Genomic DNA, 26,612 nt, shown 5'->3' with positions numbered 1-26,612 from the left:
TAATATTACGATGTTTTTGATGTGAAACATTAATAAAAAATATTTCAACTAAAAGTTACTAAATTACAAAAAAATAAACACTAAGTTACAAAAAATAAAAAACACTAAGTTACAAAAAATAAAAAACCACAGTATCAAAAATAAAAAGAAATTACACCTAATCTACTAGCACTATCAAAATAAACCCCCCCCCCCCAAATAAATCCCCCCCCCAGCCTACAATAAACTACCAATGGCCCTTAAAAGGTCCTTTTGCGGGGCATTGCCCCAAAGAAATCAGCTCTTTTATCTGTAAAAAAATACAAACACCCCCCCAACAGTAAAACCCACCACCTACAAAACCAACCCCCCAAATAAAAACCCTATCTAAAAAACCTAAGCTCCCCATTGCCCTGAAAAGGGCATTTGTATGGGCATTGCCCTTAAAAGGGCACTTAACTCTTTTACTGCCCAGACCCTACTCTAAAAATAAAACTCACCCAAAAAACCCTTAAAAAAACCTAACACTAACGCCCGACGATTCACTTACAGTTTTTGAAGTTCTGCTTGAAGGATCCATCCAGCCGGCGAAGTCTTCATCCATGTGGCCTCTTCTATCTTCATCCATCCGGCTCCAATCAGCCAATAGGATTGAGCTCTCATCCTATTGGCTAATTGGAACAGCCAATAGGGTGAGAGCTGCTCAGATCCTATTGGCTGATTGGAACAGCCAATAGGATTTTAGCGGCTCTAATCCTATTGGCTGTTTGGAACCTTTCAGCCAATAGGAATGAACGGGACGCCATCTTGGATGACGTCACTTGCATTCAAGATCCAGTTTACGGAGGAGACCGTATTGAAGAGGAGCTCCTCGTTGGATGTCTTCAGGATGGACGCGCTCCATGCCGGATGTCTTCAGGATGGACCTGCTCCTCACCAGATGGATGAAGATAGAAGAGGCCGCATGGATGAAGACTTCGCCGGCTGGATGGATCCTTCAAGCGGCACTTCAAAAACTGTAAGTGGATCGTCGGGGGTTAGTGTTAGGTTTTTTTAAGGGTTTTTTGTGTGGGTTTTATTTTTAGAGTAGGGTCTGGGCAGTAAAAGAGCTAAATGCCCTTTTAAGAGCAATGACAATACAAATGCCCTTTTCAGGGCAATGGGGAGCTTAGGTTTTTTAGATAGGGGTTTTATGTATAACCTAACCATAACTGGACTCAATTGTGTGAGCTTTGCAATTAGGCTTAAAGATTTATCCATTAGATTTATTTACCCCGTTGGCTGTTGCATTTTATATATTTGGCCTATAGAACCTTATTATTACTATGGATCTCTATAATATATGATAGCTGTAGGCTAGAGAATTTGTGTCAGGGTTTTTTTCCCTGTTTTGTTTGCCATGAGCTGCTGACAGCCATTTTACTCACCTCTCTTGCTGACTCTGGTGCATACTGTGTGTTTCTGCTCATTTCCTGCACTTCCTTTTATGGCCAGACTGGTGTACATCATCCGTGTGAGACAGGATGCAGTCTCAGAATTGTGATGTTATCACTTATTATATAAAGGGCCTCTGATCAGTATGCTTTGCCCTTGCATTTTCTCAGACCTGTTTGTAAGAGCTCCTGTGTATTACCTGGCTGTTTGACGTCCCTTCTGGTTCCTGATCCCTGGCTTGTTCCTGACTCTGCTGTTCTCCTTGTTCCTGATTCCGGCTCGTCTGACTACTACTTTTGGCTCCTGACTCGGCTCATTTGACTATTCGCTTTGGCTCCTGACTCGGCTCGTCTTACTACCAGCTCTGGTTTTGATTCCTGGCTTGTTATTTGACTTGTGGACTTTTTATTATTTTTTGCTATTAATAAAGGTGTGATTATTTTTGCACTTCTTGTCTCAGTCTGATTCCTGACACCCTGACAATGTGTTTACAGCTTCCATACACTTGAATATGTTTATGCAGGTCTCTCCAAATACAACTGTTTACTATACAGCTCAACATAACATTTTAGAGATCCATGAGAGGTCCTCACTTACTGTCACGCTCAGCTGCTGGGAAGCTCTGCAGTCCTCTCTGTGTGCTTGATTGACAGGTGTCTGAGCCACCCCTTCCTGATGATGTCACAACCAGGCTTTTTATTTCGGGCTTCCTGTTTCTCCAGTGCCCGTTTGTTTGTTTAACTTTGTGGCTTCTGTGGTGAATTCACTGTGGAATCTCTCTAACTGCTGCTTTTCTGTTGCCAATCTCTTCAAGGACTTACTATGCTGGATTAACCTTCAACCTCCTGATTACCTGTCTCCAAACAATGCAAGTACTGTTTGTTTTGTGAAACTTTCAAACTGCCTGATTACTTGTTGCATACTCTGCAAAGACTGTCTGCACAGTGTTAAACCTCAAACTACCTGATTATATGTTGTTAACTCTGCAAGTTCTGACTACACAGTGTTAACCCTCAAACTGCCTGATTACCTGTTGCATACTCTGCAAAGACTATCTACACAGTGTTAACCTCAAACTGTCTGTTTACCTATTGCATACTCTGCAAAGACTGTCTACACAGTGTTAACCCTCAAACTGCCTGATTACTTGTTGCATACTCTGCAAAGACTATCTACACAGTGTTAACCCTCAAACTGCCTGATTACTTGTTGCATACTCTGCAAAGACTGTCTGCACAGTGTTAACCCTCAAACTACCTGATTACATGTTGTTAACTCTGCAAGTTCTGACTACACCGTGTTAACCCTCAAACTGCCTGATTACCTGTTGCATACTCTGCAAAGACTATCTACACAGTGTTTACCCTCAAACTGCCTGATAACAAATCACCTACTCCTGCATTATTTACTGTTTCCTGTTTTACCCTTCTTCTGTCTGAGTATAAGTGGACTATCCCTGCTCTCCTGATTCTGGGGAAGACATTTCCTGAAACCAGTTCCTTATTCAGAAGTCTATCTGGCTGATATCTTGAATTACTTTGGGCACAGGCTAACCCTGCTCCATATCATGAGTAAATTGTTTTTTGGAGGTTGTCGTGGGGTCACGTCCTGGATTAAACTCAGAGTGTAAGGGTGTTGATTAAGTTCGCCCTAGCATTTGGGTCTTCTTCTAGACATTTCCTAACCTGACACTTACTACTTGGGGATAACACTTGACTGCTGGTCAATTATCTTCAAAGGGGATATATAGCTCTCTCTATATATATAGTTCTAAAAAATGTCAAAATGAGGTACAACACTGTTTACTTAATGTTTTTATACAGAATACTATTATTTTTTTGAGTGACATTATTATATTCTAGTATATTATCTCATCCTGCAAACACATTTACAGAATGTCATATCTTGCAACACTTACCATAACTTTTGTACATTTTGCTGCATGGTAAGTCTGAAAATTGAATGGTTTTGAACTCTACTGTTCAGTGATGCATGCAATATACGCTAACCTTTCTTTATACCGTTTCCTCTCCTCCATTGATATCCCCTTGAACCCCCTTAGCATGTAAGCCTAAGAGCCATGCTGTTTGTAGATCACCTTCTTTAAAGCTGACTACAACAGTGTGACTCTTGGCAGGGCCCTCTACCCGTCTGATCCCTATAAATGTTTCTTTGTATTTATCCTATGTTTATAGCGTAGCAGAATCTGTTGGCGCTCTACAAATAACCGATAATAATAATCATAATTTTCTTCATATTAGCAAAACCAAACAGGGCATCAAGGTCTCAAGCGATGCCATAAAGGACAAGAGGACATGTATCAAGGCTAGTTTTAAACAGTTTGCCAAAGTGTTGTTGACTATTCATATATACTTCACAAATTTACAAGCTGCAATCTTTGGAGCTTTTAGATCTGTAATAGAGGAATAAGCAAAGAGGATTAGACCCTACCCTATATATATATTCTTATAGTCCTAATTCAAGGGCCACTTACGAGATATTTAGCTCCAAAAATGGAATTGTTCATTTTGGTCACAAACATAATCTTCATATATCCAGCTAAGTTCCATACTTCAGGTGATATGGGCCATTAGCGGGTTCATACCAGACCTTGTTCTTACTACTTACTATATAGTAGATGATGGGTTATTTAACATTATAAGAGAACTTCATTTTTATTATTCTTTACAAGCCCAAGGCAGACTCCCTTAGCTTTGTATTACAAGACCCATAGTACTTTTCCGCCAACTCGCTCCCCCCTTAGATAAGGCTTACTAGGTAAGCACAGGAAAATGCATCCCTAGAAAATCCTATTATTATTCTCTCCCCCCACTGAAATCCCCCACAGCTCAACATAACATTTTAGAGATCCATGAGAGGTCCTCATTTACTACTTTGGGATAACAATTCACTAGCCGGTCAATTATCTTCAAAGGGAATATATAGCTCTATTTATATAGTTCTAAAAAATGTAAAAATGAGGTAGAGCACTGTTTACTTAATGTTTTTATACAGAATACAGGTGGCCCTCGGTTTACAATGGTTCAATTTACACCTTTTCAGAATAACAACCTTTTTTTCCAGTCATGTGACTGCTATTGAAAAGCATTGAGAAGCAGTGCATTTATTAAAATAGCCAGTAGGTAGAGCTGTTCGCTTGTGTTGCAGCAAAGCCAAGCAAGCTGAAATTAATCAGACCTGAGCTATCGAGCAGATTTCAAAGGAACAAGATCTTCCTATCTATAAATCAGTCCAGATTGGAATGCATAGAAAGAACTGTTTGCAGAAAAATGCAAGTGAAGTCTGTATTGTGTGATTATTTTATTATGTTTATAATGCTGTTTAGCAAATGTTTTTGTTCATTTCACTTAGTTTAATTATATATTCTGTGTTGTGTGATTATCTTATTAGGTTTATAACACTGTTTAGCATTTAAAGTCTTCATTTCAAAGTTTTAAAAATAATGTATTAGGTGTTACTTATGACAATTTTGAGAGGGGCCTGGAACCTAACTCCCTCACTTCCCATTGACTTACATTATAAACTGGGTTTCAATTTACAACGGTTTCGATTTACAACCATTCCTTCTGGAACCTAACCCCGGCGTAAACTGAGGGCTACCTGTACTATTATTTTTTTGAGGGACATTACAATATTTTAGTATATTATCTCATCCTGCAAACACATTAACAGAATGTCATATCTTGCAACACTTACCATAACTTTTGTACATATTGCTGCATGGTAAGTCTGAAAATTGAATGGTTTTGACTGTTTATATTTTCTCCAGTACCTCAATAAAAAATTAAATAAATAAAAAAAAATTATATTTGTTAGGAATTGTTAACATGACCAGCGCCATCTTGTTCTTATCTGCCATTTTGTCTTAGACATCCATCTTGTCTAACTAACAGTTATTATAGCAGCTATTCTGTAGTGGGAAAGGATATATTTGTTATTAGTTTCTGTAGAGCTAGTTTGACCTTGCAGATGTTTTGGGCAAGGTGCCTGGAAGTTGCTATCTCTATAAGATGCCCATATAGCCTTGCTTTGGGCCTAGATGCATTTGTCATTATGGCTATAGAAATATTGCTTCTCAAAACTGTATTTTACCTAATTATAATAATGAGCTTGTATTTTTCCTGACAAACACTGTGTAAGATGACGCAGTCATAACGTGTGATCATGTTAACCCTGTATGCTGTAACTGTCGCCTATAAGACGTGCTGTTCATCTTTCAATAAAGGAGAATAGTTTTAGACTCATTGTTGCATGGTCTGAGTGCTGTTCTCTGGATATCCTAATCAAATAATATATTCATTTCCAGCTGATATGGTGTGTTCCAGGCCAAGCTTTGACTGACACACTCCCCCCCCTGAAAACAACATCTAACAATTCTGGTGTCAGCCCGTGGGATTCGCACTGGGTAAGTAGATGAGTGTTTTTTACTCTACTTTTCCCTCTGTGAATCTGAACCTAAATTTATTCTTATAATAGGTGTTGGTTATATATGATAAAGGGTTAAGGGGTTCCTGCAGTAAAGAAGCAGTTTTTTTTTTATGAGGTTTTTAGTCCTGCCGGCATTTGTGATAACCCCCTCTAGACAGGTTTATAGTCCTGTGCTAGTTTAGACAGGTGTGCAGTCCTGTCTGGTGAAGCGCGCAGAAAAAGGTTAGCATGCATTCGACGGGAGGTTTAAGTCCCCCGTGCAAGTTGGAATCGCTATGTTGTGGTGAGTTTGAGTCTCATCTGTGTTGAAGTTTTCCCTATACATTCCTATAGTAGAGTTTTTGTTACCTATCACTGGATTTGAATTGATATTTGGTGCTTTTGCTTGCTTGCTTGCTTTTATTGCTATATGATTGTGCTGTGTTGTGCTGTGCTTAGAAGATATTAAGTGACTGTGCATTTTATCATTGCTGCTGCTATTTTGCTGCTATTATTGTGTTGTTAAAAAATGGGGTATGCTCATAGCAAAATATTGATAATAATGCATAGAGAAAAGGAGAATGTTATTGCATTTTTTACGTCTACAAAGGGGTTAACAGTTTAATTTCAAGGCAGGGAGCTGTGAATGCTGAAGTTTTCTCCTGCATTAAGAGAAGTTATGAGTAGAGAAAGGGGGGGGCAGTGCTGTGTAATGAGTGTTGCTCTGTCGGTTCTCACTGTGTCTTGTATGACGTGTAAAAGATTTACTCTAAACCAAAAGAAAATGTATTACTCTGTTTGTTTGTCTCAATCTGTGGGGAAAATGGCCATTCCTTGCAGATTTCAGACACTTTCAAATACATTTTGAATTTGGTGGAAAGTTAATCTTATTGTATTCTTAAATGTCTTTGGTATGTTATGAAATATGTTTTCCTGAAGGAAAGAGACTGTTAATGTGTTTTCTGTGTCACTAAGAGTTTAAAGTATGTTGAAATTGCTTTAGAAAAAATGGGAGTGAAATATTTGAGGTATGCGAGTTGATATGATTTTTGTGTACAATCGCTGCAAAAGAAAGCTGGCCTTGATGTTTGATGCAGGCAAGAGCTGTGTTAAGAAATTTGACGATGTAATGATTTGCTTGTTATTGCTGTAACATTATTTTAAAGTTATATGTATGTTCTTAATGATGTGTGTTATTAATAGCAGTTTTTTAGTTTTAAGTGATATTTGTTGTATGTAAATAAAGACTGTCCACCTGTTGCGGTGTATAAATATATTGTTTTTGCAAGTGAACTAATTAATGGATTTGTGAATTTGTGTGACTCGGTCACGTTTTGGTAAATGAAAAAAGATTAACAGGTTAATTCAAGTATGTTGTATTTGCAATATTTGTGCAAGGAGTTAGTGAAAAAGATAAAATAAGGTTATAAGCTGTATATTATTAAATTTATCTAAAATTATTTGAGTCTGTTTCTATTGCAAGTAAATTAATTCAGTAGACGTTTTAATATAAATGGGTATTACTTATGCTGTGATGGCTCTCATTTAAATATGCAGGTCATGATACAGTAAAGAAGTAGAATTTTTATGGTAAATAATACAAGTTTCCTAATCATGGCTAGGGTATACATGTTATAAATGGTCAGCCCTTATGGGGACAGTACACTGTAAAATTGGAGCTCAGGGCTTAGACAGAGCAATGGAAAATTGTCATTTTATTACTTAAAGGACCAGTTCACTCATGGGAAAGGAGTTCCTGAGCAGCAATAACACTGTATTAACAAGTAAAGGAGATAAAACATAAATGTAGTAGCTTGCAAAATATATATTTTTTTAAATCTGCTGTTTAGATAGCAGACAGTTATGCAGTGTAAATCAATTCTCTCTGTAAGGCAAACTGAACTGATGCAATCTTTGTGTTGCGATCTGTGAGACTAGCGAAGAAAAAAAAAAAAAGAAAAGAAGAGAAAATATTTAAAGGGGTACAGGCAAACTGATATAAAATCTGAGATTTTAAAGAAATATTTGCAGAGAAAGAAGATGAGGTTTATTGTAAGCCAAACACTAGTATATTTAACTATGTCAGCAGTTTCTATTAAAGATAATTTTTAATTTGGGTAAAATGTCCCTTTAACTATCCTGCACCCCACTGTGAGTGTGTTTTTTTATGCTGGCTGTGTTTGCTTAGGCTATTCAATGGACGTCAGTATACATGTTTATTATAAGTGAGGACAGTGGATCATTGGGAACAATTTAAAGGGGAAATGTTTGGACAAACTGTATTTTAATCTATTAGTGTACATTCTTATTATTCTTTTTAGAAAGCTCATTTTTTGTTATATACAATTGTTATATTTAGCTAGAGAGCTGCAAAATGGTGAATATCATATTATATAAAAAAAAGTTAAATCAAATAATTGTGTATTTAGTAAAATCTTGGTTATGTAAAAGTATAGACTGGATTCCAGAGCTTTTCACAAATTATTTGTGCCACACATGATTTATTTAACAGTGGATTTGCATGGTGCATGCAAGCAGGGGCTACATAGAACAGTGGCTGTACAATTATTATCTGACCTTTCCCAAAATATAGTACTTAGGGTGTTTGTGTGTTCCTTTGTAAATTTATGGTTAGGGATTTTATTTGTAAATATGCAAATGGAGTTTATTGATCTTCTGCAGTGATTGCATTATTAGTATGATCTCATAGTATTGTGCATGGTAGAATTTGCAGAATCTAGGGTATAGACGGTTGTTATAGGATTTTAATTATTTGTAGTGTTTTGTGAGTGCTGTGTTTCAGTGCTGTGTAAATATATGTGTTGAATTTCAGGTTAATTCTGGTTGTTAAAACTTTGTGTCAGCTGTTATTGTTTTGTTTTGTGGGAAGGACAGGTGGTTTTAAGTGTTTTCTAAGAGAATGTTATGTTTTTATTTTTAGTGAATGTGTGTGGAAGGGTGCTGCATGAGTGGAATATTGAATATTGAGGTGTATTTGATTTTGTCTAATGTTAAGAATAGTATTCTACATGCATGAGTGGAGTGCATGAATTGTCTTTTAGTTTTCTGTTATCTTGTGTTTGCATGACACATAGGGTGTTTCACGTAAACAAAGGGGGAAGTATTGATGAGTATCTTTATGTGATTTGGGTGATTATTTTAAGTAAGTAAATGAACCTAAAATGTTTTTATTTTTCTATTTTGTTCTTAACACAATATTTGTATTTGCAGGATGAGATCATGAAGCTGTATCCAGAGATTAAAGACACTAACTGAATTATTTTTGAGTTTTTCATATTTAGGTAAAATCTGTACAGATAAAATTCCATAGTGCACTCTCAAAAAGATTGAAGATTGAATGAAAGTAAACCTTTTAAAGAGAAAAAATGAAGATAAAAGACCTTTTGTCAAGCTTGTTTTAACCACCATACTGCAGTAAAAGTTGCTGAACTATCTTTGGATCCATTCTTTACTTTGCCTGCTTGTACCAGCCCCAGAACTGGACTCTCGGTAATCTAGGACTGTTTCCTATGATGTGTGTCTTAAGAACATAAAGACTATCCTTCTCTGGACTGTGCCTTGCCTGTTGGAATTGAGGACCTGTTACGCTGTTACAGAGTCAACAACAATTAAATTAGGGGAGTATTGTTTTAACTTGTTTACTTATATTGCTTGTTTTGTATGCTCTTGTATTTGTGTTATTTTGTTGATCATATTAGTTATAAGAAATCATATAGTTTGGTCTGCAGAGAAGCATGCCTTATTTGTATTAGTGCACATTGTAGTTTATTTACTTAAACAAAGTAACCCTTTAGATAAGTGTAACTCTAAACCTTGCAGCATTGTAACCTATTGAATGGCCCACTGAGTATAGAAAATATGTTTGCACCTTTATAGTTTAAAGAAAATGCTGCAATATATCAGAATATTTTAGACCCTTTACCCTTGTGGAACACAGTGAGGACATGTCTCAGCTAGCAATTTATATTAATTATACAGATAAATATTTATTTAGGGAGTAGCATAATTATATTATAGTTATATTGATGGTATATTTTCTACCTACCATTGCTCTTATTGGAGTTGTGTTACAAAAGCAAATGTATTTTTCCCTTTTATTAATTGGTATAGAATCTGCAATTTGAATTTTGTAATTCCAGATGTTTGTCAATGAAAGGAATCATCTTACCATAAATATGTGTTTACCTTTAAAAGATTTTGTAGCTTTAATGATGTTATGATTGTATTCTTTCCTCATACATGAGTGTGAGAGAATTTAGGTTGCATAAAATAATTAGTAAACGAGTAGTGTTTATATCAGATGAGATTGCTGACTATTAAGATCATAGTTGGAGAATTATAAACATTACAGATAGTAGCTTTGCAGAATAAAGCAACACTAGGTTCTTTTAATTTTTTGTAGTTCCAAGAGAAAGTGTGAAGAAAATTTTTTTATTGACTGTTTTATTTTTCATTTTTGTTGCAGGGCAGGCCTTAGCATAAGTTACTTAGCATAGCCATTCAGCCTCTTGATGAAGTCTAGCAGTTTTCACTTGCTTAGTATTCATGAAACATCATTTAAATTGTATAGAGAAGCTGTGAGTTATTCTCTGTAAAAGTTTCAATGTATTTAGTTTGTATTATATATCCACAATGTTTTCTTGTTTTTAAATGACATAGGATAAGTTAAGCTAAAGGAATTGTGATGCTTACAAAAAGGTGAAATAAGTTTTATTTGGAGACAATTGTGATTGTATCAGGGTGTGTACTCATCTTGTGCTGTTTTGTTTCCTTATTAGACTCCTTCTGACTCAAGTGTCTGCTTTCTATGAGGATCCACTGGCTTTCCTTGTCTACCCCATGAACAAACCATCGGACTTCCAGCATCTACCTGCAGAAGAACACTGGATAAGCACCCCTACTGCAAATGGACTATGGTATTGAAGCAGAGTGTCTGAGGAAGGTAGAGCGCTCTAAGAGGACAAAGACTGTTCTTAAAGTGATCAGAGGCTACCTAGAGACATTTGTGCTGTTCCCATGTCATGCTTCACTGTGGAGAATGTACAGAGCAAGAAACTGTTGGAAATATTGGGGGGCGCTAGCAATGCAGGTGGAGAAATAAAGATGCAGCGTTGTTTGCGGGTAGATAGGGGGCTGGTTGGGTCTTTGTGCAGATAGACCAGTAGTTTGAGGATGCTGGGAGGTAGACAGAGAGTATTGGAGAGGCCGCACCTATGTGCAGTGATAAACTGTGCCTTTTTGGCCTGTAAAATCATTATACCACTACTTGTGAATACATTTCTCTACAGTATTCTCACATAGATTCATGTTATACCAAAGTATCAGGCTTATATTGTTGTTAAAGTATTTACTTATTTTCTGTGCTTTTCTATTTTTATGTTATTCTGTTAGAATAAAAGGGTGGTATGTTAGGAATTGTTAGCATGACCAGCGCCATCTTGTTCATAGCTGTCATTTTGTCTTAGGCATCCATCTTGTCTAACTAACAGTTATTATAGCAGCTATTCTGTAGTGGGAAAGGATATATTTGTTATTAGTTTCTGTAGAACTAGTTTGGCCTTGCAGATATTTTGGGCAAGGTGCCTGGAAGTTGCTATCTCTATAAGATGCCCATATGGCCTTGCTTTGGGCCTAGATGCATTTGTTATTAAGGCTATAGAAATATTGCTTCTCAAAACTGTCTTTTACCTAATTATAATAATGAGCTTGTATTTTTCCTGACAAACACTGTGTAAGATGACGCAGTCATAACGTGTCATCATGTTAACCTTGTATGCTGTAACTGCCTATAAGACGTGTTGTTCAGTTTTCAATAAAGGAGAATAGTTTTAGACTCATTGCTGCGTGGTCTGAGTGCTGTTCTCTGGATATCCTAATCAAATAATATATTAATTTCCAGCTGATATGGTGTGTTCCAGGCCAAGCTTTGACTGATATGCTCCCCCCCCCGAAAACAACATCTAACAATTCTACTAATTCTCCTAATATAACTCTTCAAATACACCTCTTAAGATACTATAAGTAGAAAATTGTATAGAAACATACATTGGGGCATATTTATCAAGGTCTGGTGGACCTGATCCAACACTGCGGATCAGGTCCGCCAGACCTTGCTGAATACGGCGAGCAATACGCTCGCCATATTCAGCATTGCACCAGCAGCTCACAAGAGCTGCTGGTGCAACGCCGCCCCCTGCAGACTAGCGGCCAATAGGCCACCAGCAGGGGGTGTCAATCAACCTGATCGTACTCGATCGGGTTGTATTGTGGCGATGTCTGTCTGCCTGCTCAGAGCAGGTGGACAGGTTATGGATCAGCGGTCTTTGTGACCGCTGCTTCATAACTGCTGTTTCTGGCGAGCCTGCAGGCTCGCCAGAAACACGGGGCATCAAGCTCCATATGGAGCTTGATACATATGCCCCATTGAATATGTATTATATATTAGCAGATATGCAGTTACACACATGTCCAATATTAAATATATATACTCAGTTAAATTAAATAGGCCATATGACAATGACCAGATGTCTTATTGAAACATAAAATCATAAGTGTATTGTAAATGAACACTATATAAAAATATTTTAAAAGATATAGCTATTTTTTAACTCAAACAAAATTCCAGGATTTAAGGTCCTGTGCCACCAGTGGCCGAGGCCAGGTGATGCAGCCAGGGATAATCTAATTGGGGACGATTTAATTACCAATTACCCAAATGAGAGCTAAGTTCACACCCAGTATTGAATGATTCTAAAATGAAGGAGCAGCTATGGCACAGAATAAACTCCACACTATGCAAGGAAGAGGGACAGACTCACTCGGTTATCCAGAAACTCACACATTGTTTTGGACCTGCTGTTGGACAAGTATCTGGTGAATAGTCTGTACCCTATGCTGGAATTCTCTCTTGGGGAAAGAGAGATATAACTCTGTGACCTGTTACCCTGCTTGCAAAGTAGCGAATCCCTTAATGTATGACAATAGAGAAATTTTGGATACTGAAACTCTCAATATTAGTAATTAGTAACGTATAGCGGTTTAATGTATCCAAATCTCACAATATTACATTTTTGTGGAAAAGAGAGATTTTCACCTAGATTTAGAGTTTTGCATTAGAAGGGGTGCGTTAGCTACGCATGGTTTTTTCCCCCCGCACCTTTTAAACAACGCTGGTATTGAGAGTTCTCTGAAGGGCCGCGTTAGGCTCCAAAAAGGGAGCGTACAGGCATATTTACCGCCACTTCAACTCTCAATACCAGCGTTGCTTACGGACGTGGCAAGCTTCAAAAACGTGCTCGTGCATGATTCCCCCATAGGAAACAATGGGGAAGTTTGAGCTGAAAAAAAATCTAACACCTACAAAAAAGCAGCGTTCAGCTCCTAACGCAGCCCCATTATTTCCTATGGGGAAACATTTCCTAAGTCTGCACCTAACACCCTAAAATGAACCCCGAGTCTAAACACCCCTAACCTTACACTAATTAACCCCTAATCTGCCGCCCCCGCTATCGCTGATCCCTGCATTACACTTTTAACCCCTAATCTGCCGCTCCGGACACCGCCGCAACCTACATTATAGCTATGTACCCCTAATCTGCTGCCCCTAACATCGCCGACCCCTATATTATATTTATTAACCCCTAATCTGCCCCCCCCCCAACGTCACTGCTACCTTACCTACACTTCTTAACCCCTAATCTGCCGACCAGACCTCACCGCTACTATAATAAATGTATTAACCCCTAAAGCTAAGTCTAACCCTAACCCCCCCCTAAATTAAATATAATTTTAATCTAACGAAATAAAATAAATCTTATTAAATAAATTAATCCTATTTAAAACTAAATACTTACCTGTAAAATAAACCCTAATATAGCTACAATATAATTATATTGTAGCTATTTTAGGATTTATATTTATTTTACAGTTAACTTTGTATTTATTTTAACCAGGTACAATAGCTATTAAATAGATAATAACTATTTAATAGCTACCTAGTTAAAATAATTACAAAATTACCTGTAAAATAAATCCTAACCTAAGTTACAATTAAACCTAACACTACACTATCAATAAATTAATCAAATAAACTACCTACAATTACCTACAATTAAATCAACTAAACTAAATTACAAAAACAAACAAACACTAAATTACAAAAAAATAAAAAAAGATTACAAGAATTTTAAACTAATTACACCTACTCTAAGCCCCCTAAATAAATAACAAAGCCCCCCAAAATAAAAAAAATGCCCTACCCTATTCTAAAATTAAAAGTTTACAGCTCTTTCACCTTACCAGCCCTTAAAAGGGCCTTTTGCGGGGCATGCCCCAAAGAATTCAGCTCTTTTGCCTGTAAAAAAAACATACAATACCCCCCCCCAACATTACAACCCACCACCCACATACCCCTAATCTAACCCAAACCCCCCTTTAAAAACCTAACACTAAGCCCCTGAAGATCTCCCTACCTTATCTTCACCACGCCGGGTATCACCGATCCGTCCAGAAGAGACTCCGAAGTCTTCATCCTATCCGGTAAGAAGAGGTCCAGAAGAGGCTCCGAAGTCTTCCTCCTATCCGGCAAGAAGAGGACATCCGACGTGGATCCATCCTCTTCTTCCGGCGACTCCCGACAAATGAAGGTTCCTTTAAGGGACGTCATCCAAGATGGCGTCCCTCGAATTCCGATTGGCTGTTCCGATCAGCCAATAGAATGCAAGCTCAATCTGATTGGCTGATTGGAGAGGAGAATTGCCTGGTATTTCGGGGCTGGACTGACCTTACTTGGCAGGATCAGACTGATATACTTCAGGAAAGTTTTCTTCTGTGAAAAGCACACTGGTCTAAAAGAGGCTGCTTCCGGGTGGTAAATCGCCATAGAACAAGCCACTGAGCTGTTGTTCGTTCCTGGTAGATCGCTTCTCTCTTCGTATGAACCTTCATTCGTCGGTAGTCGCCGGAAGAAGAGGATGGATCCACGTCGGCTGCTTCAAGATGGTCCCGCTCCGCGCCGGAAGGATGAAGATAGAAGACGCAAATTAATGCAAATTATTATAATAGAATAATGCAAATTATTATGACCCTGGGGAAGTCTCCCTATGGGTGATGGGGGAAACCAGACGTGGACTCCTTGCCCAGTGTGCTTAGAGGAATGTGGCTGCACCTCACTGATGAGGCCCATAGGAGGCCGAAATGATCGTCTGGGGTTGTCATGTTCCTTATTCAGAGGAGAATTGCCTGGTATTTCGGGGCTGGACTGACCTTACTTGGCAGGATCAGACTGATATACTTCAGGAAAGTTTTCTTCTGTGAAAAGCACACTGGTCTAAAAGAGGCTGCTTCCGGGTGGTAAATCGCCATAGAACAAGCCACTGAGCTGTTTTTCATTCCTGGTAGAGCACTTCTCTCTTCGTATGCAAATTATTATGACCCTGGGGAAGTCTCCCTATGGGTGATGGGGGAAACCAGACGTGGACTCCTTGCCCAGTGTGCTTAGAGGAATGTGGCTGCACCTCACTGATGAGGCCCATAGGAGGCCGAAACGATCATCTGGGGTTGTCATGTTCCTTATTCAGAGGAGAATTGCCTGGTATTTCGGGGCTGGACTGACCTTACTAGGCAAGATCAGACTGATATACTTCAGGAAAGTTTTCTTCTGTGAAAAGCACACTGGTCTAAAAGAGGCTGCTTCCGGGTGGTAAATCGCCATAGAACAAGCCACTGAGCTGTTGTTCGTTCCTGGTAGAGTGCTTCTCTCTTCGTATGCAAATTATTATGACCCTGGGGAAGTCTCCCTATGGGTGATGGGGGAAACCAGACGTGGACTCCTTGCCCAGTGTGCTTAGAGGAATGTGGCTGCACCTCACTGATGAGGCCCATAGGAGGCCGAAACGATCGTCTGGGGTTGTCATGTTCCTTATTCAGAGGAGAATTGCCTGGTATTTCGGGGCTGGAGTGACCTTACTTGGCAGGATCAGACTGATATACTTCAGGAAAGTTTTCTTCTGTGAAAAGCACACTGGTCTAAAAGAGGCTGCTTCCGGGTGGTAAATCACCATAGAACAAGCCACTGAGCTATTGTTCATTCCTGGTAGAGCACTTCTCTCTTCGTATGTGGATTGAACTTGAATCTGATTGGCTGATTCAATCAGCCAATCAGATTTTTCCTACCTTAATTCCGATTGGCTGATAGAATCCTATCAGCCAATCGGAATTCGAGGGACGCCATCTTGGATGACGTCCCTTAAAGGAACCTTCATTCGTCGGTAGTCGCCGGAAGAAGAGGGTGGATCCACGTCGGCTGCTTCAAGATGGTCCCGCTCCGCGCCGGAAGGATGAAGATAGAAGACGCTGCCTGGATGAACATGTCTACCGGTCCAGATGTCCTCTTCTTGCCGGATAGGAGGAAGACTTCGGAGCCTCTTCTGGACCTCTTCTTGCCGGATAGGATGAAGACTTTGGAGCCTCTTCTGGACGGATCGGTGATACCCGGCGTGGTGAAGATAAGGTAGGGAGATCTTTAGGGGCTTAGTGTTAGGTTTTTAAGTGGGGTTTGGGTTAGATTAGGGGTATGTGGGTGGTGGGTTGTAATGTTGGGGGGGGGGGTATTGTATGTTTTTTTACAGGCAAAAGAGCTGAATTCTTTGGGGCATGCCCCGCAAAAGGTCCTTTTAAGGGCTAGTAAGGTAAAAGAGCTATAAACTTTTTATTTTAGAATAGGATAGGGCATTTTTTTATTTTAGAGTAGGTGTAATTAGTTTAAAATTCTTGTAATCTTTTTTTATTTTTTGTAATGTAGTGTTTTTTTTGTAATTTAGTGGTTTTTTTTTGTAATTTAGTTTAGTTCATTTAATTGTAGGTAATTGTAGGTAGTTTATTTAATTAATTTATTGATAGTGTAGTGTTAGGTTTAATTGTAACTTAGGTTAGGATTTATTTTATAGGTAATTTTGTAATTATTTTAACTAGGTAGCTATTAAATAGTTATTAACTATTTAATAGCTATTGTACCTAGTTAAAATAAATACAAAGTTGCCTGTAAAATAAATATAAATCCTAAAATAGCTACAATATAATTATTCGTTTTATTCTAGCTATATTAGGGTTTATTTTACAGGTAAGTATTTAGCTTTAAATAGGATTAATTTATTTAATAAGAGTTAATTTATTTTGTTAGATAAAAATTATATTTAACTTAGGGGGGTGTTAGGGTTAGGGTTAGACTTAGCTTTAGGGGTTAATACATTTATTATAGTAGCGGCGAGGTCCGGTCGGCAGATTAGGGGTTAATACTTGAAGTTAGGTGTCGGCGATGTTAGGGAGGGCAGATTAGGGGTTAATACTATTTATTATAGGGTTTTTGAGGTGGGAGTGAGGCGGTTTAGGAGTTAATACATTTATTATAGTGGCGGCGAGGTCCGGTCGGCAGATTAGGGGTTAATAAGTGTAGGTAAGGTAGCGGAGATGTTGGGGGGGCAGATTAGGGGGTAATAAATATAATATAGGGGTCGGCGATGTTAGGGGCAGCAGATTAGGGGTACATAGGGATAATGTAGGTTGCGGCGGTGTGCGGTCTGCAGATTAGGGGTTAAAAAATTTTCTTAGAGTGCCGCCGATGTGGGGGGACCTCGGTTTAGGGGTACATAGGTAGTTTATGGGTGTTAGTGTACTTTAGAGCACAGTAGTTAAGAGCTTTATAAACCGGCATTTGCCCAGAAAGCTCTTAACTCCTGACTTTTTTCTGCGGCTGGAGTTTTGTCGTTAGAGTTCTAACGCTCACTTCAGCCAAGACTCTAAATACAGGCGTTAGGAAGATCCCATTGAAAAGATAGGATACGCAATTGACGTAAGGGGATCTGCGGTATGGAAAAGTCGCGGCTGGAAAGTAAGCGTTAGACCCTTTCCTGACTGACTCTAAATACCAGCGGGCGGTAAAAACCAGCGTTAGGACCCCCTAACGCTGGTTTGGACGGCTAACGCAGAACTCTGAATCTAGGCGTTTGTATTTTATACTTATAAATTGATTTGAAGTTACTGTAAAATAGAAATTGTATTATTGTGGCTAGATCAGATTTATTAATGCTGTCCTGAATGATATATTGAATCGTTAATAAGGTAAGAATCTCTGGTTGATTATTTGAGGTAATCTAAGGCTATATTTTAGATTAGATTATTAAATTATATTTTCCTGGAGATTCCATTAGATTTGTTGGAGTTAAGCTAAGATTTTATTATGAGATTTGGATATATGTGCTGTCCAAACATTGTTATATAAGCTATACATTGAATTGGTTAATATTTCTGGCTAATTATAAATTGTTCTAGTAAAATTCAATTGTGATATTTAATTCATTTTGAGTTAAGGTAAATTTATAGATAATATTATGCCCATATACAGAATTACAGACGATTTAATCTAATATTAATTGATCTAAATATTTTTATAGCTTGTTAAATTACTTTAATATTGTAATAATAAATTTATATATATATATATATATGTATATATATATATATATATATATATATATATATATATATATATATATATATATATATATATATATATATATGGTCATAAGTGATATTCAGTTTACTGCATAAATATAATAGCTGTGTTTAAAAAAATGAACAGGTCAGAACTTAGAAAATATTATAAATTTTTATTGAATATTAATATCGATAATTGATGATAATTTTATTGTTATTATTTATTAATTATTAATATTCATAATTAACACATACAACACTCTTGGAGGATACTCCTGAGATGTACTAATATTATTGGAATACACTGCTGAGATATTCTAATAGACAAAATATATAATATTATTGGAGGTTACTGCTGAGATCAATATAAATAATATTGTAACCTAAATATACTAATAATGTATAGAGGGCATTATACTAGATCACTTTTTTCATAACATTTGTTGTTGTAGTATCCAACACCATTTATTCATGCTAACGTCAGATCCTGATCTCATTCTTTTCTATCAAAAATTCCCTCTTCGATAAGTATCTTCTGGAAGTCGTGTGACACTCAAGTACTTGGTAGCTAGAGACTTATAGTCCTGCATAGTGTTCCAGTGAATGTGATACCTTATTACCTGCTTTAAATGGATTTTATATATGTATAAACCCTTCTTGAATAGCTGATAAATCATTAAAAGCAGGCTTTGTAACTCTTCATATATGGAAGACAATTTAATCTATTTGAGCTAAAACTGAACATAGTTATTGGAGTAGGTTGAGCAGTCACAGTTCACAGCAAATAAACAGTGAAACCTTGCTAAAGACAAGAAGAGACTCAGGTAAAATAGTAACAGTAAATAAGGATAAAACTGACATTTGTGAAGTGTTCCATATAATTATGGGTTTCACTGTTTCCCTTTTTGAAAATTACTCCATTTCGTCATGTTCCTTTTTGTTACCTCTTGTCTCTATAACAAACTGTAATATTAATTTACTCCCTCACTACCTGCTCTATTCATTGGTTCATCACTTTTATCCTCCCCTCACTTTTGCTCTTATTAGCTTCACACATTCTTAAACTCTCTCTATCCTCTCTGCACCACATCCCAAAGACACTCTCAATACTGCAAATCTGTACCTCATCTTATGTCACTCTCCCTTACATACTAGCTGCTGGTGAAATCTCTACCAATCCTGGTCCCCCACCACTTCCTAATCTCCCCACATATGCCCTTTCATAGACCTAGAAACCAGAACTCTTCAAATCTAACTGAAATTCCTTGTGTATCCAAAGCCAACACCTCCTTCACTTGTGCACTCTGGAACTCTCACTCTGTTTGCAACAAGCTCCATTCTATTCACTTCACTCCCATTCATGACCTCTTTATCACCCACTACCTCAACCTTCAGACTTTCACAGAAACCTGGCTCTCTTCCTTAGACACTACCTCCCCAGCTGTACTGTCACATGGGGGTCTCCACAGACAAAGAAGTGGTGTAGGTATTTTACTTTCCTCTCATTGCATGTTTCAACAAATACAACTCATCTCTTCCCTCACATTTTATTCCTTTTGAAAGCTACAGCATTTGCTTGTTCTCTCTTCTCATTAAATGTGTTGTGGCTATGTATCTCCCCCATTTTCCCTAACTTTCTTTCTTCATCATTTTACTGCCTACCTACCTCATTTCCTCCCCTGCCTTTATTCTTGGGGATTTCAACCTCTTTGCTGATAATTCTATTGTTGTGGAGCAAAAAAACATCTCCAGCTATCTTATGGCCTGTCACAGTGCACAAACTATTCATCTCACAAAGATAGACACTGGCTTGATCTGATTTTCAGCTATTGATGCTCTTGACAAACTCCCCTTTTCCTTTTCTGACCATCATCTCCTCACTTGCAACATCGCAGCTCTTCCTACTGCTCTTCTTCCATCTTACCGTCATACCGAACTCCACAGAAGAGTTAAGTAGCTAGATCAACAACATCGCTCAAACTCTCTCAAACCCCTTTTCTCTTCAATGTCCTCCTTTTCCTGCCACAACGAATCTATCTTTCAATACAATTCCACTCTTTCATTAGTCCTTGACAGTTTGGCCCCTTCTACCATAGCTCACAAATCAAGCACTAATCTTCAACCCTTGCATACTCCTCTGACATGTTACTTATGCAGATGTTTGCACACTGCTGAGCAGCATTGGAGAAAGTCATAGGGGGAGATTTTTCAAGCAGTGGATGCTGTTTGCTCTGCCCGATGTTTCCGGCTTGCCGATCATAAGACTGCTGCTCCGTAACTCATCCGCCACCTCTGAGGTGGCGGACTGCAATCATCCCGATCAGATACAATTGGGATGATTGACACCCCCTGCTAGTGGCCGATTGGCCACGAATGTGCAGGGGGAAGCATTGCACAAGCATTTCACCAGAAATGCTTGTGTAATGTTAAATGCCTACAGCGTATGCTGTCAGCATTTAGTGATATCGGGTGGACATGATTCGCTTCAACGAATCATGTCCGCCAGCAATTTGTTAAATCGGCCCCTTAGTGTTCATCTCCAACCCCCCCAACCATTTGCAAACATACGAAACCCATAAAGCAACAAATTTATCTCCTTTCGCCCCTGTTAATGAGGATGAAGTTTCTGCCTTATATCTTCCTCTTCACTATCTGTCCTTTAAATCCCATCCCCTCACAACTACTGCCCTCCCTCTCTACTAATAATACTGGTATATTTCCCTCATTCGTTAAACATGTACAAGTCACACATATCCTCAAAAAAACCTTGCTCCAACCTCCCAATCCAACTAAAGGCCAGTATATACGCATCTATCACACTTCCTCACATTAAACACCATCCTTGATCCATTGCATTCTGGATTTCACTTCCAACTTTCCACAGAGACAATAATTATTAAGGTTACTAATGACCCTTTTACAGCAAAATCAAAGGCCACTTTTCTCTGTTAATCCTTCTTGATTTGTCTGCAGCTTTTACTACTGTTGACAACACTCTTTTGCTCCAAACACTCTAATCCTTTGGCATTTGAGACACAGCCCTCTCGTGGTTCTCCTTCTACCTGTCCCACATTACCTTAGTGTAGGCTTCACTGGCACATCCTCTGCCCCTTTACCACTTTCTGTTGGGTTACCACAAGGTTCTGTCCTTGGTCACCTTCTCTTCTCAATATATAAATCTTCCTTAGGTTCCTTTAATAAATTCCCATGGGTTTCAATATCATTAGTATGCTGATGACACCCAAATCTATCCCTCTGTACCAGACCTATCCCCTTCCTTGCTAACTTGTGCCCCCCCTTTCTTCCAAAATCTCTATATTTCTATAAATGTTGATAATAATATCACTACCCCAACCCCTCATCCCTGATGTCTTGGCATCACACTTGACTCAGATCTTTCTTTCACTCCTCACATCCAATATTTGGCCAGTCTCTGCCACTTCTACCTTAAAAACATCTCCAAAATTTGCCTTACACAACTTATATTTTAATTCACTCTCTCATCATTTCCCGCTTTGACTATCGCACCTCCATCCTCTCTGGTCTCTTTAGCTGCCGTCTATCTCCTTTACAATCCATAATGAATGCCTCTGTCCGGCTGATCTTCCTTACACGTCACTCCTCATCTGCTGCACCCCTCTGCCAATCACACAAAATTCTGACTCTGACATTCAAGGCTCTAAATAACACTGCAACCCCCTATATCTCAGACTTTGTCCTTAGACACTCTCCTTTTCAACCCCCTTTCCTCTTCTCAATACCTCCTTATCTCCTCCTCTCTTGCTACCTCATCACATTCCCATTTGCAGGACTTCTCCAGACAGGCCCCTATTTTGTGGAACTCTCTGCCTTGTTCCACAAGACTCTCCCCTAGTTTTCATACTTTCAAGAGTTCCTTAAAGACTCTACTGTGCAGGGATGCATACAACATATGCTAACCTTTCTTACCTCAGTTCCTCTCCTCCTCTGTTGTCATCCCCTTGAACCCCCTTAGCATGTAAGCCTATAAGCCCAGCTGTTTGTAGATCACATTAATGAGAGGTAATTTACAACAGTGAAACTTTTGGCAGGACCCTATACGCATTTGTCTTCTATACCTTTGTATATTATACCTATGTTTATAGTGCTGCGGAGTCTGTTGGCGCTCTATAAATAACTGATAGTAATAATAATAATTCTCAGTATCCCTAACCATACCTACATTTAATACTTTCTCAATATTGTTAGCGTTGCTATCTCACTAATGCATATTAAGTTGGCCATATTGAATTTAAAGGGAAAATGTCCTCAACATATGTCTGTGTTTCATCTAAAATAGAGGTATTCACAATGTACTACAGTGCTTTGGAAAAAAGGATGTATGTATGTAAAATGGACCAATATTTTTTTCTGTAGCAATTGTCCCAATTACCCAGTGAGTTATTGCAACCTCGGTATCATATTACACAAACACACACTTCCTCCTATTTTCACTTAAAACAGATTTTACATAACCCTTTCATGAAAAAAATATAACGTCATAGCAGACCACGGCCAGAGAAGCTTGTTGCGGCCTAGCTGCGAAATGGTAGGATCATGGCGGAAGCCTGCAAGACTATCCTAGCCCTGTTTGAGGAATATAACTATAAACTTTTGAGCAGGGTGGACCAACTTGTTCTAGCCATTACCCACCGGGATGCGGAAGAAGATAACACTGAGGCCTACAAACCTGTGGCGGAGGCACCCGACATACCCGTGGTATGCAAGGGTGGTGGTGGCTTCAGAGGCAAGCTATCGTGGCAGGTGGGCTCTTTCTCTCCATTCTCCAGATCTACAGTGCTGCCACTCTGCTGTGCATTTGTCTGAGCTATCGTTCTGGCATCATGTCTCCTAGGGTCTTCGAACTGGCATTGGTTAAATGAGGGACTGTGCCCTTGAGGATATGCTGGTGTCTGCGGGATTTGATGTGGGCACGGCACTCCTTCTAGGTCCATACTGCTATGCCCCCAAATAACCTCTTGTTTTTAATGCCACCTGTTGCGGCTCACTATGAAGGCCCTGGGCCTGATATATGAAGCTGCTCTCTGGCCCCCCTCACGTACTTAAGATTTATGCTTGTATGGTTGAGGACTTAATCTTGGGGCCCAAGATATGTGCCTACCCGATCCTCTCAGTTCTATATATACACATCCAATTAGGGCTGCTTTTGTGGACAATACTCATGGACTCATGTAAATGCACTACTCCCTATTTTTTATGTTATGTCCCCTGCTTAACAGCCTATGGTAATACAAGGAAGATCTACCTTTTGCTATATGTATTATATTTTTTTTATCGTTTTTTTGTGTACATTGCTTAGGGACCAGACAAGCATAAATCTATTGGGGTACTGTCTCATTCGCAGACAATATATGCTAGAGTCTGTTTATCTTGGAATTTCTGCAGTGGGCTCTATATTCCGCAAATACCTTTTAATGCCTATATATTGTAAAGCTACCAGTTATGTAATTTAAGGGCTGCAGCACCTGAAAGGGTCAGATGACCCCTTATGAATCTGATATGAGACTCTAGTGAGAACAAGTCATAGACTTTAACAATTTATAGTAGGGACTGTTTGGGTCTCTTAACTGAACACAGCGCTAGCTATTAACACTATGATGAAGTAGTGAGTAGAGGGGACACTTTAACCCATAACTGCTGCATGCACTCAGTTTAATTTGTTTACATGCGGTTACATATCAAAATATGCCTGATTTCACCTAATCTCCCTTAAGATGTGGCACCATAGCAACAGTTAGATGCGGACAAAAACTCCCTTGATGTCTTCCCTGTGTACGAGGCAAATGAAGATTTTACAGAAACGCTTCTTAGGTTTGGTACCCTTGTTTTGACTGTGTTGACTTTATGTTTATGGTTGAGGATTCTAATTATATGTATTCAGTTCTCCCAGCACCCATCTAGACTCAGTACTGTTTAGCAGGGTCTTGTTCTTTTCTATGAGTAGACCTAACTGAGATTTCTCCCAAATAGTTGTAAATAGTAAGTTAACTTATTACACTCAGCTCCCTTATCACAGAACTGTGAGTCTCCTTTAACTACTTCCCTATACTCAGCTTTATATATTGTTAAGTGGCTTCACTAATACTCCATGTTTTCTAGCGTAGTTTGAACATACTATATATAACATAGCTTCCACACAGGTTTGACGCAGCCACTTAAGATGAATACTAAAGTTGTTAGATATGTACAATAACAATAGAACGGTATGCTATTTGCGGTCTACCCTCCACCCCCCCCACCACCTCTGTGCGGTTAGGGATGATTTCTTTCTTCCCCGCATATCTCTTGACAGAGTTCAGTAGTCTCTGTCCAACCCGTAGAGCCATGACTTAGTCTTTTCCTGTATTTACATAGAACGGCTCTCGGGGCTTCAAAACGGGTAATTAAACTTTGTTTATAATTTCCTGCTTCCCTGTAGTTCATTTAAGATAATAGTCCTAATAATCCATACGTTTTAATACAAGTTCAGTGTTAACAGATAATAGATTTAGAATAGAAACTGATGCCTGTTTTATTTGGATATTGTGTGTCCATTCCATATTTTGTATCACTCCATATATGCTGTAACTGCGATTTGTACTATTATTTCTGTTAACATGTCCTCAAATGCTGTGTTTAATTTCTGGTCCCTTGACTGGACCTGTTAGTCTGAGGACTTTTAGAATCTACTAGACTAAAAAAATGAGGTTGTTTAAGTGTCATGTCATGTTTGTAGAATGTATCTTGTGAAGTTTTACCTCTTGATGAGACTGTTGTGTACATGCTATTTTAACCTCAATAAAAAATCATTAAATAAAAAAAAATAAAAAAAATATAACGTCCTGCTTTCATATGCAAGGCAGAAGGGCTGTATATTATGTGCAAGACCAGTCTACAAGCGCAATCTGGTATGGGCATTGGAGATTGCCATTCAGCTGGCGCCGTTAGATGGTTGTACCTTCAGACTCAGGCTTATTGAAGCACATTGCTTGGACTATTAACTAATGCTGCTATAACCTTCATTTTATATTGAGATCAATACCACATGTGCCTGTGCCCATCTCTGCCCTCACACTGTATCAATCAGCAATAGTGAGAATAATAAGGAACAAAAAAGCATTTGCAGTAAGTAGTGTGCTAAGCAGTATAGACCCTGCATGCTATAGGTTTCCATGTTCCTTTAACAAGTGAGAAAACCCTCAGTGAGTGTGACCTATCAAGCAATACATGACTTTTTTTTTATTTTAATTAACTTCTCGTATTCTGCTGAAGCAGTGACTATAGTTTGTGTGTGAGATCCTTTTGTTGATTCATATAGTAAATAAAAAGATGCTCTTCATCACCCAAGTAAGTAGCGTTAATAATAATCCCTCAAAATATGAGAAACTAACTTTGTGGTTGATGTTACAGTAGAGAAAAAGCCCATGACATCATACTGAAAATAACCAATCAGAGTAGATAATGGCTTGAAATGATAATGCCACTATGTTGCCAGCCAATCAGAATGCATATACCGCTACATCGCCTTGAGCTTCCCCTTTTAAAGGGACAAAGAACAAAACAAGAGTAAAACTAAATTGGATAATAGAAGTAAATTGAGAAGTGTCTTAAAATTTCATCCGCCATACATATCCCTTTAAGATATTAACCTTGAGAAATATCACTGAGCTTCTGAAAATAAAATCTCACTTTTTTATTATTGGATTTCTATTCCCACATTGCCAGCAAAGCCTTGGCTGCAGGGTGTCCCTTCATGGTGATATATGGTGCAGATGAAAGTTTCCAGATGAATTTATTCTGGCAAAGGGACGCAGGATTTGCGCAGTCATATTGTGTTCCACATCTCTTGATTTAGAGGTTAAGACAGAGAAGAGTTTCAGAAAGAAAAGGTTTAATGCATTTTTGTTCCACTTGACATATTTACAGAATCGTACTTAATCAAATTTGCATTACAAAATCAATAAAAACCACATTCTTTTAATGTACGTTTATATCAGAAGGTATATGTACAGTTTCGTGAAAATACACTGGATTGTTTGTTATGAACATTCAATGAGAAATGACAAAAAACGAAAACTAAAAAAAGACCTCATTTTGCCAATCTACATGTTCCTCACAAATAAAAAGCAGCCGATCACATAAGGAAGAGAGGTAGATTTATCTCAGCAGTGCGTTATACATCAGCAGAATACGACTGAGAAGTTCTGTACAGTCTGTGAATGTCACTACCAGTAGGATGT

This window comes from Bombina bombina, chromosome 1 (assembly GCF_027579735.1).
Source record: "Bombina bombina isolate aBomBom1 chromosome 1, aBomBom1.pri, whole genome shotgun sequence".
Classification (NCBI taxonomy): domain Eukaryota; kingdom Metazoa; phylum Chordata; class Amphibia; order Anura; family Bombinatoridae; genus Bombina; species Bombina bombina.
This window is presented reverse-complemented; position numbering follows the sequence as displayed.